Source organism: Xenopus tropicalis, chromosome 2 (assembly GCF_000004195.4).
Source record: "Xenopus tropicalis strain Nigerian chromosome 2, UCB_Xtro_10.0, whole genome shotgun sequence".
Taxonomy (NCBI): Eukaryota; Metazoa; Chordata; class Amphibia; order Anura; family Pipidae; genus Xenopus; species Xenopus tropicalis.
In genome coordinates, this window is record NC_030678.2 from 135,616,013 (window position 1) to 135,625,331 (window position 9,319).

The 9,319-nt window shown below is 41.7% G+C and overlaps 1 protein-coding gene across 3 annotated transcripts in view; it reads right to left on the reverse strand.

Annotated features, from left to right (window-relative positions):
- Positions 1 to 7,986, reverse strand: part of nckap5l (NCK-associated protein 5-like) — a 51,715-nt gene extending 43,729 nt beyond the window's left edge. For 2 of the 3 annotated variants that reach the window (XM_004911844.4, XM_004911845.4), the window contains exon 1: positions 1,908 to 2,518. The gene's annotated coding sequence lies outside the window, so the exon portion shown is untranslated. Of the gene's footprint in view, positions 1 to 1,907; positions 2,519 to 7,898 lie in introns of those variants that run through there. The other variant, XM_031897145.1, reaches the window with a different exon arrangement.
- Positions 7,987 to 9,319: the final 1,333 nt, after the last annotated feature.

Below are 9,319 nucleotides of genomic sequence, written 5' to 3' on the forward strand. Positions count from 1 at the left end.
GGCATATTTATTAAAGGGTGAAAGGACAGTTCACCACAGTTCATTAGAGAACTGCAAAGCTATGTATTTACGGATATAGGATTTTTTATGGCTCAGAGATTTTATTTTACATTTCTCTTACTGCAACTCTTGCAATAAACTAGGATATCAAAAGTCTGTCGTCAAGCAGCTGCAAAACTATAACACCCATATACTTTAGCTAGACTACAGTAGGATGAGGAGCACAGTTACAACAGCTGGAGCATATCCCTGTCCACACAATAAATCCCTCAAAAGCAAGAGATTTCTATTACTTTTGTTTATTTTAAGTAAAAGCCATTTGTTATTTTAAACCAGAAAGCACATTACAACTGAAATATTACATATATACAAACTTTTTCAGAGTTTCAGCTAAAATTCATCCAACATGACAGGCAGAGGGTCTCACACAATCCTTCACATATCTTATCTTATTTTTATGCTTACTGTTTATATTATTTTAATACAATACAGTGCTTACACCAACAACAGCTTTTAATTTTTTACATCAAAAACTTGGTAGTTTTTCCCCAGTTTAACTTGTCCATGGCAAGGCCATGAGCCTAGCAGAATTATGTAGAAATCAGATGAGAGACGCTGTGAAAGCAGTAGGACAGTTAGCAGGAAGGCAAATAATTCAAAAGCAATAAAAAATTTAATTAAGAAAAGTTGCTAAGAATAGGACATTGTATAACATAAAAAAGCTGACATAAAGGTGAACTTCCCCTTTAAGAAAGGTTATATGACACAACAATTGGGCACTCATTCAAAGCCAGCCATAGAGCTGATGCTATAGTATGTTATCACTTACCAGGAAGATCAAGAAGCATAAAAACTGAAAAAGGAGCCATTTGTGAGTATCAGCCCTTATAGTATATGCATATGACCAGTTAAGTGTGACTGGCTATACAACATCTCTGTACATTTATGAACAGTCTGCAGGAAACACATCTGCAGAATAGTATATGTTGCAGATCCTGTTGGTGTGCAGTTGAGCAAAGCAATACAGACTGATTGATTAGATGTGAGATAATGTTGGGGACATGAAGGGAACAATATAGTACAGCCTACACACAAAGGCCACAGATTAAAGCAGTACTAAACTGCAAAGTCATTTCTCCGTCACTGGGCCAGGAGCATGCAGTCAAACAGGAGCAAAATGTATGGTCCTAACACAGAATGGCCATTGTTTGCAAGCTCCCACCATAAAGGAACAACTGTTCAGGACTTTTCTATAATATATGTTAACCAAAGCAGGAACAATGAGAGCCCTCAGCATAATCCCAGAATGTGGATGCACCAGCCTCCTAATAAAACCCCCTATGCACAGTGTTTAGAAGTACAACATCACATCATGAGGATTTGTTATTGTGCTTAGATTAAGGTTTGGGGTCCCCAGCCACTTTTGTGGTGGCACCTATCAGCCATACGGCTGATGATGAACTACAATTCCCACAACCCCCTCAAGTCAAGGATTTATTATTATTAATATTCATGCAGTCATTCCAGATGATCACTGCAAGGGGCTTGTAGCAAAAGCATTTGGCAGGGCTGCACTGAATGCAATACGACTGCACTTAAACTGGGCTGATCCTCTTGCTTGTATTACAGGCGCTGGATCTATTTGCTCAGGTTTATGAAACATCTAGTTCCCTAGTCACAGAATACCCACATGCCATTGCACACACACAATAGATCTGCCCCATATAGTGTCTGTCTTGCGTGTAACCACACCCCCCGTACATACAGTCTCTCCCTCCCCACATCCCCTGCCTGTGTCTGGCATTGTGTCTATATGTCCCTTAATCACATGCATCATTACCCCGATATTCCCCATACTATATTATACCTCGACACTGCTCATAGCGACTCTCTCTTTCCACACTCACCTCTGGCACATCCCCAGCTTTCCTCTCTCTGTCCGACCTCAGCTCCAGTTCAGTCTCCCCCTCTAGCTACCCGCAATTTGGTGCGGTCTCGGCCCAGTGACGTCACGGGTTTAAAGCTCCAGCCCAGCCCCTAGTTTTCCAGCCAATGGGAGGCTGCCGCTACCCAGATGTTTTCCATTTGCAGCCCAGAGCATCCTGGAGGTGCGTAGCACAGGCAATGTACGGGGGGGAAGGGGCTTTACAATCACTTCTGGGACTGCCTCTGCTTCAGGAAAGGAAGTCGGAAACTTCCAAGCTAGCAAGCAGGCATTGGTGATCGGCGGTGCACAGCTGTTTGCACCAGCAAGCCCCGCCCCCTGCGCGTCACGGGCAAGTACTGCGAAGTGCTAAGAAAGCAAAGCGGGAGTTTTCAAAACTACAGATGGGAAGCCAGCATATCCGATCCCATACACGGCAGCACCACCGGGGCTATTGCCCGCAATGCTGAACAACCGGCCCTATTGAGCCAATGTATGGCAGCCCTGAACTGCCCTGGGTCTTCTGCACGGTAGTCAGGTTACAGCAGCTGCAAAGCGAGAATGAGTGGGCGGGGCTTGGGCATTAGCTTGCCCTGCCTGAACGTGGTGTCTTCTTTTATTCCTGACACCAACAAACAGCACTGCCCTACCTTAACCCTACCCTACCTTAACCCTACCCTGCCTTAACCCTACCCTACCCTGCCCTGCTCTAGTTTCACACCCTGCTGTATCTGTCTTAATACCCCTGGCAGTTCACATAGATGTGTGGGTATCTCTGGCCAGTATGTACTGTATAATGTGCTTGGGGTGCCAGTGCCCAATGTCTGTCTCTGTATAATGTGTTTGTGATGCTTGTGTTCATTGTCTTAAAGGGGTTCACCTTTGAGTTAGCTTTTAGTATGATATAGAAAGAAATATTCTAAGAAAATAGTAACTCTTCAGTTCCACTCAGAAGGAATCTGGTTGCTAGGGTATAAATTACCTTAGCAACCAGGGAGTGGTTTAAATGAGAGGCTGGTATATGATAATAGTGCATCTGAATAGAAAAATAAGTAATTAAAACACCAGAGCAGTATTTTATTTTTTTTGGCTGCTGGGGTCAGTGACCCCCATTTGAAATTTGGAAAGAGTCAGAAGAAGAATGCAAATAATTTAAAAACTATAAAAAAATAAATAATAAAGAAAAGTTGCTTAGAATTGTCCATGCTATAATATGCTAAAAGTTATTGTAAAGGTGAATCACCCCTTTTAAAGAGGTTGCTCACCTTTAATTAACCTTTAGTATGATGTAGAGAGTGATATTCTGGGGCAATTTGTAATTGGTCTTCATTTTTTAATATTTGCTGTTTTTTTTAATTATTTAGACTTTTGTTCGGCAGCTCTCCAGTTGGGAATTTCGGCAGCTATCTGGTTGCTAGGGTCCAATTTAACCTAGCAACCAGACAGTGGTCTGAAAGAGAACTGGGAATATGAATAGAAGAGGGCATAAATAAAAAGATAAGTAATAAAAAGTAACAATAAACTGTAGCCTCACAGAGCAATAATTATGGCTGCTGGAGTCAGTGACCCCCATTTGAAAATTGGAAAGAGTCAGAAATGTGCCCGGGGGCTATTAAGTAGCCAATTATAGTTCTTATTGGCACCCCAGGAAATTGTTCATGCATGTTTTGCTCCCCAAAACTTTTTCCATTTAAATGTGGCTCACAGGTATAAAAGGCTGGGGATCCCTGCTCAATAAGAAGCAGTTCATATACACAGTTAAATGAGAAGGAAAGGTACAATCACTGGGGGGTGCCAAATGTTACCCCCCACCCCCCAGGGATAGTGATCACGGCTCAGGGTACCTGCGTGCAAGCAATTCTCTTCCTCACTGCTTTCTTCAGGATCCCGGGCCGGTGCCAGCACAGTACAGTTGAAGTCTGCTTTTTTGATTAAAGTTCAGCCTTTCCCTCTACTGTGCATGCGCAAAGACAGAAGAAGAAAGAGAGTTACTTGCCCACAGGTACCCCGGCCCGTGCGTTTTTCCGCTAACAGGAGCACCGGGGTATTAGGTAAATGATTAGAATCACTGGGGATGATTAACATTTTGGCACCCCCTAGTGATCATACCTTTCCTTCTCCTTTAAATTGATTAATTAGTGTGCTAAATGTCATTCAATTCATTGGTCAGTAAAATATACCTTAAAGGAACAGTTCAGTGTAAAAATGAAACTATGAAATGAAAATATTTGTAATATAGCTAGTTAGGCAAAAATGTAATCTATAAAGGCTGGAGGGAGTGGATGTCTAACATAATGGCCAGAACTCTACTTCCTGCTTTCAGCTCTCTAACCTTTTAGTTAGTCAGTGACTTGAGGGGGGGCACATGGGACATAACTGTTCAGTTAGTTTGTGAGCACGCAGGTCAGATTCAAATGCAAACTAACTGAACAGTTATGTCCCATATGCCACCCCCCCACTCAAGTCACTGATTGGTTATTGACTCCTAACAGCTTAGATAGCTGTAAAAGTTGAAGTAGTGTTCTGGCCATTATATTAGACATCTCTTCACTCCAGCCCCTACATTTTTGGCTAACTAACTATATTGAAAACATTTTTTACTTTGCGCAGTCTTATCCAGTTTAATTTTTACCCTGAACTATTCCTTTAAGTTTTTTAATTCATTAGGAATGGTCAGTGGAGTTTGTATCTGCCTGCCCCATCGAGCTTCTCTGCATTGTTACTGTGTGATACGTAAGTTATGTAAGGTTCTAGGCAAGTCAAGGCAGTTTTTACAGAAGTTACTTCAATTGCTTATGTAACTTTACACAGTTTGTTTCAATTTAGCTACACAGCTGGGCTCCCAGTTGGATAAAGATTTCACCAGGACACCTGTCCTGCTTCCTCCCACAATGGCAGCTCTGCTTGGGGTACAAGTATCCACTGCCTCTACCTATATAATGTGCTTGGGTGCTTGTACCCAGTGTCTCTCACTGCATTTAATGCACCCTCCCATTTATACAAGGCAGGGATTGTTTGTCCATACATTGCAGTATATTTAAGCATGCTAATGTCAGTCACCCCTGGTCTGGCCGGCCAGTCCTATACTCACTTTCATCTGATACATTAAGAATATTTCTATATTTCTATGTTTTACCTGCAACTTGCTTTCCAAATTGTTGTACTTTTTATTGGTCACTGTGTGAAATATTGCAGGCCACAATGTGTCATAAAATGCTGGTGGCTAAGTTGAACTAACTATACAAAGAGACAAAATCCTATTAGTCCCCTGTATTGGATAAAAGTGCAAGATTGCCACATTACTTGTGTCTCACAAATGTGATGCTTTTTTACAAGAATAAGAGATGTTGGAAATGTTGGTTTTACCCACACGGCATCTTCCTTTTCTAATAAAGCGCTGCTAAGCCTTTTGACACAGGGCTAGCTCCTGGGTTCCCTATGTGTGACAATAGGGGCAGCACACTTACGGTTAAAGAACTGAACACAGACATCACTCACATGCCTAACACAGACAATGCAATCGGACAGACTTTTGTGAAACTGTGTCTGATTTCTGAACTATGTCCACAGAAATGTGTTATTTTTTTTGGTGTTAATTTTGACATTTTCAATTGCATCAGACACATCGCCCCTTGCACCTGCAACAATGCTGGAATTCTGGGAAAAAACACTGCATTGCTGGAAAATAATGGTGATTGCTGCTTAACTTGTGCCTGTGAGTGAAACACAAGGTAAGGGGCAGGATAACTGACACCTACTTGCTGCCCCTCTCCTGTCCCACATGTCCTTCATGAATACAATACTGCTGAATGCAGGCAGCACTGTATTCATTTGGGAGGCCAGGTCTTTGCACTGTATGGACAGGACAGGGTGCAAAATGCGAAAAATGTGGTTTGCATTGTTTTTGCACTTTAGGCTGCCCCCCTTGTCATAGATAAATCACATGATCCAGGCCTGGCTTGGCAACCTGTGTATTCAGACAAATGCCAGAGGGACTGCTGAAAGATGCTTACTGATCTTACTGATGTTTGTTAGCGCTGTGATCTTTTCAATGGCTGTTCTGTACTTTATGATCTTATTAAAGTTTGTATGTTCTGTACATGCAGTCTCATTACGATCTGTAAGCTCATTACATGTGCATTTACTAGAAAGCGTTCAGAACACAGGCAGCATAGCTTGACATCTAGCCAACGAAAATAAAATATGGGCTGTGCCCCAGCAACACATGCACAGATACATTCACTGAACAAACAGCCCCAACTGCTGGTCACAAAACAGTCCATTCAGTTATCCAGAAACCTCATAATATGGAATCTCAAATATATTTGCTTTTCAGCTGGGGTGGGGAGCACATTTGTTTTACCCTTCGCTCATTTTTTAACAGTTTCCAATCTCCTTTTATATGACCTAAAAGCTCCAGAAAGAGGGACCAAGTGCCATTAAGCAGTTTATGCTGTGTGAGTGGCTGTAGAGGAAGCAGACCCCATGGTCGCGGGGGACAGAGGGGCCTGGACCGAGGGGTCTGCTTCTTCTACAGCCACTCTCGTCACCAAAGTTATGTGCACTCGCTGCTTAATATTTGCATAGGGTGCACATAAATTCGACATGCATATAAGCTGCAAATTCGTTTTTCTGTCTCCTCATTATTGCAGAGGGCTAGTAAATATATCACCATATATACTACCATCCTGTGTTAGGGCAAGGGCACACAATATAGCTGTATTGAAAGTTACAGCTTTCACCTGTGTGTATCTACACAGAGCGGAGATTGGTCCAAAAACACAAAAGTTGGCATTTTCAGGCCAATCTCCACTTCCGCTCCACTACATGCAGGTGAAAGTGTTGGCTCTGCTTGTCTCAGCCAGTGGTTTTTCTGCAGGCTGACAGAAGGGAGCCAATGCTCTGTGTGCCCTTGCCCTTATTTTTAAGGAGGTGGTTCACCTGATACAAGTTATTATAAAATGGGCGTTCTTTCAGCTGTACCTTTGGTCTTCGTTTTTTAATTTTTTTTATTGTTTTGGCATTATATGCTTCCTCTTCTGACTTTTTCTAGCTTTTCGATTAAAATCTGCCCCAAAATTTATGCCGCCCTAGGCCCGGGCCTTTGTGGCTTTGTCTTCTTCCAATGAACGTCTGGCTATCAATTGTACGTTTAAATGCAATGATCTAAAACTAACTGAAATTGTAGGATAAAGCCCTAAAAATAACAAATCTGAGGATGTTCTGTACATGAAATAGTTGACAGACACCAATCATATGAAAGTGACTTCCTGGAAATGCATTGTAGGTCCCCCAAGAATATTGTCAAATACACAATACATGCACAGATTTTATTGTTATCCAACCGAAATTTTCTAACCTGTAATGACAGGTCAGCATGGTACAAGAATTATCATGATGGTTCAAAAATCCCAATAAGCTATGTTTCATACCATTATATCAGTGTGTTTATGGCCAGCTTAATTCTATACACCATTCTATGAACCAGTGAACACAGAGCTCAGTAGTTTCTTGTCCTTCTCCATGTTCTTTCTTGTCTTTCTCATTGAAACATTTACAATGCCTTTTTTCCTGGTTGGATATCCCTGATATATATATACATAGGCTAAGCATCATGTTTAAGTGACAAGCTGCGCTGCGTAACTATCAGACATCGGATCAGAAAGCTGATAAGAACATGAAGTTCACATCCTGGGGCCAATAAACAGAAATAACTCAGAGATTGGATCTCGGGATGAGTGGGAGGAAAATGAACATAACTGTAATCACAAGACATGTTGCTGGAAATAAGTATATTACATCAGATCACAAGGGAAATATTTCAGAGATTGGCAGGACAAAGCCACAAATCAAACAAGAGCACAACCAAACAGCTAAACCTATTGAAATGCTTCTATTGTATGGTTAACACAATTTACAGAGAGCTCTGGGTATTGTTGCCCCCATGCTAAATGAAAATTAGTCATATACATACCTTTATAGCAGGGTAAAGCCTCAGTCAGCGTGCAGAATCCAGTCAGACTCTGCTGCAGTCTCTACCATGAAACCCACTAAGTACACAGATCACAGGTAAAGACCCAGCACTCACTGCAGTGTAAACTACCCGTGTTTCCAGCAGGATAATAGGGATGCTCAGTCAGTCACCTGGTTGTAGCAACACTCAGCATTCTGTTCAGCACACATTCCTGAGTATTACACAAGTTAATGGGACTACGCCCCGTTTATGCACAGGAATAGGTTATATGTCTTGGGCTCTGTATAAAATACCAAAACATCTCTCTCCACTAGAAATAACAGCATCCCAGCTATTTCTTGCCAAGAGGCACTCAGCATCTGGGTCTCATTTACCATTACACACATCAGCCAGGCCCTGCATTCCCTCTCTGTTTACATTAGTGCTGTTTGCTCCAAATCCCACTGGCGGAAACAGCAGCCATGTCCAAGGAGAATTTTTTTTTCTTTTTTCCTGAGGCTGCCACATACTGAGGGGCCTTGTACTGAAATAAAGACTCACTGAGACCCTTCTGGAACATGCTTCTTAAATTGCCTTCAGTACAGGAAGTCTGTCAATCCTTTGCTTGTGCAAAAGCACATTGGTTTAAGCATTTTGCCCCAAACTGTAGCACACAGAATGAATACTGCTGACAGAATATACAGCTGACTATTTGCTTGTCTACATACCACCCCCAGCTTATCCCCTAGCTATACCACTGTCCATATCACAATGCAGATCACGTGCTTGCTTTTTGGCTTTTGTTCTTCCCTGGCTTTCTCCCTTGTCATAGGATAGATATCCCACTATAATCTCATCTGGTGCCATAACATTTCTACAAAGTCATAGCCTTCTGACCTGTAGAAAGGTCCATAGGTCTAATATAAAGCAACAAAGACTCCTATTTATAGTGTGTTTATTTTGTCACCAACTACCTCTCATGTATTATATAGCAAGAGAGTATAGCCACTAATGTCATGAGATAGCAGAGACCTACCCACATTGTCACACACAATTGTATTTAAAAAAAAATGTATGCAAAAACATTCTTGCTTGCAAGGCTTGCAATAGATTCGAGTGAGCATATGGTATGCCCACCTAGTTAGTTTGCTGTGTTTAAGCATATTTTAAAACAGTTTAAAGGTAAAATTGGTGCAAAAATTTACCTATGACAAACATTCCCTCTAATTTCTTTTTGGCTGTGTTTACAAAATGTGTTAATAAGAACAATAAAAAACACTTTTATGAGGAGAGGTGGGCAGGTGGATGGGTTCAGAAAAGAAATAATCTATATTCACACAATCTTCTGTGTACTACATGTGTTCTACCAGTAACAGTACAGTGAGGGAAATGTCTGGAGGGAGGGGGAGAAATAGGGTAAAATTGAAGGGGGGGGGGTTGAA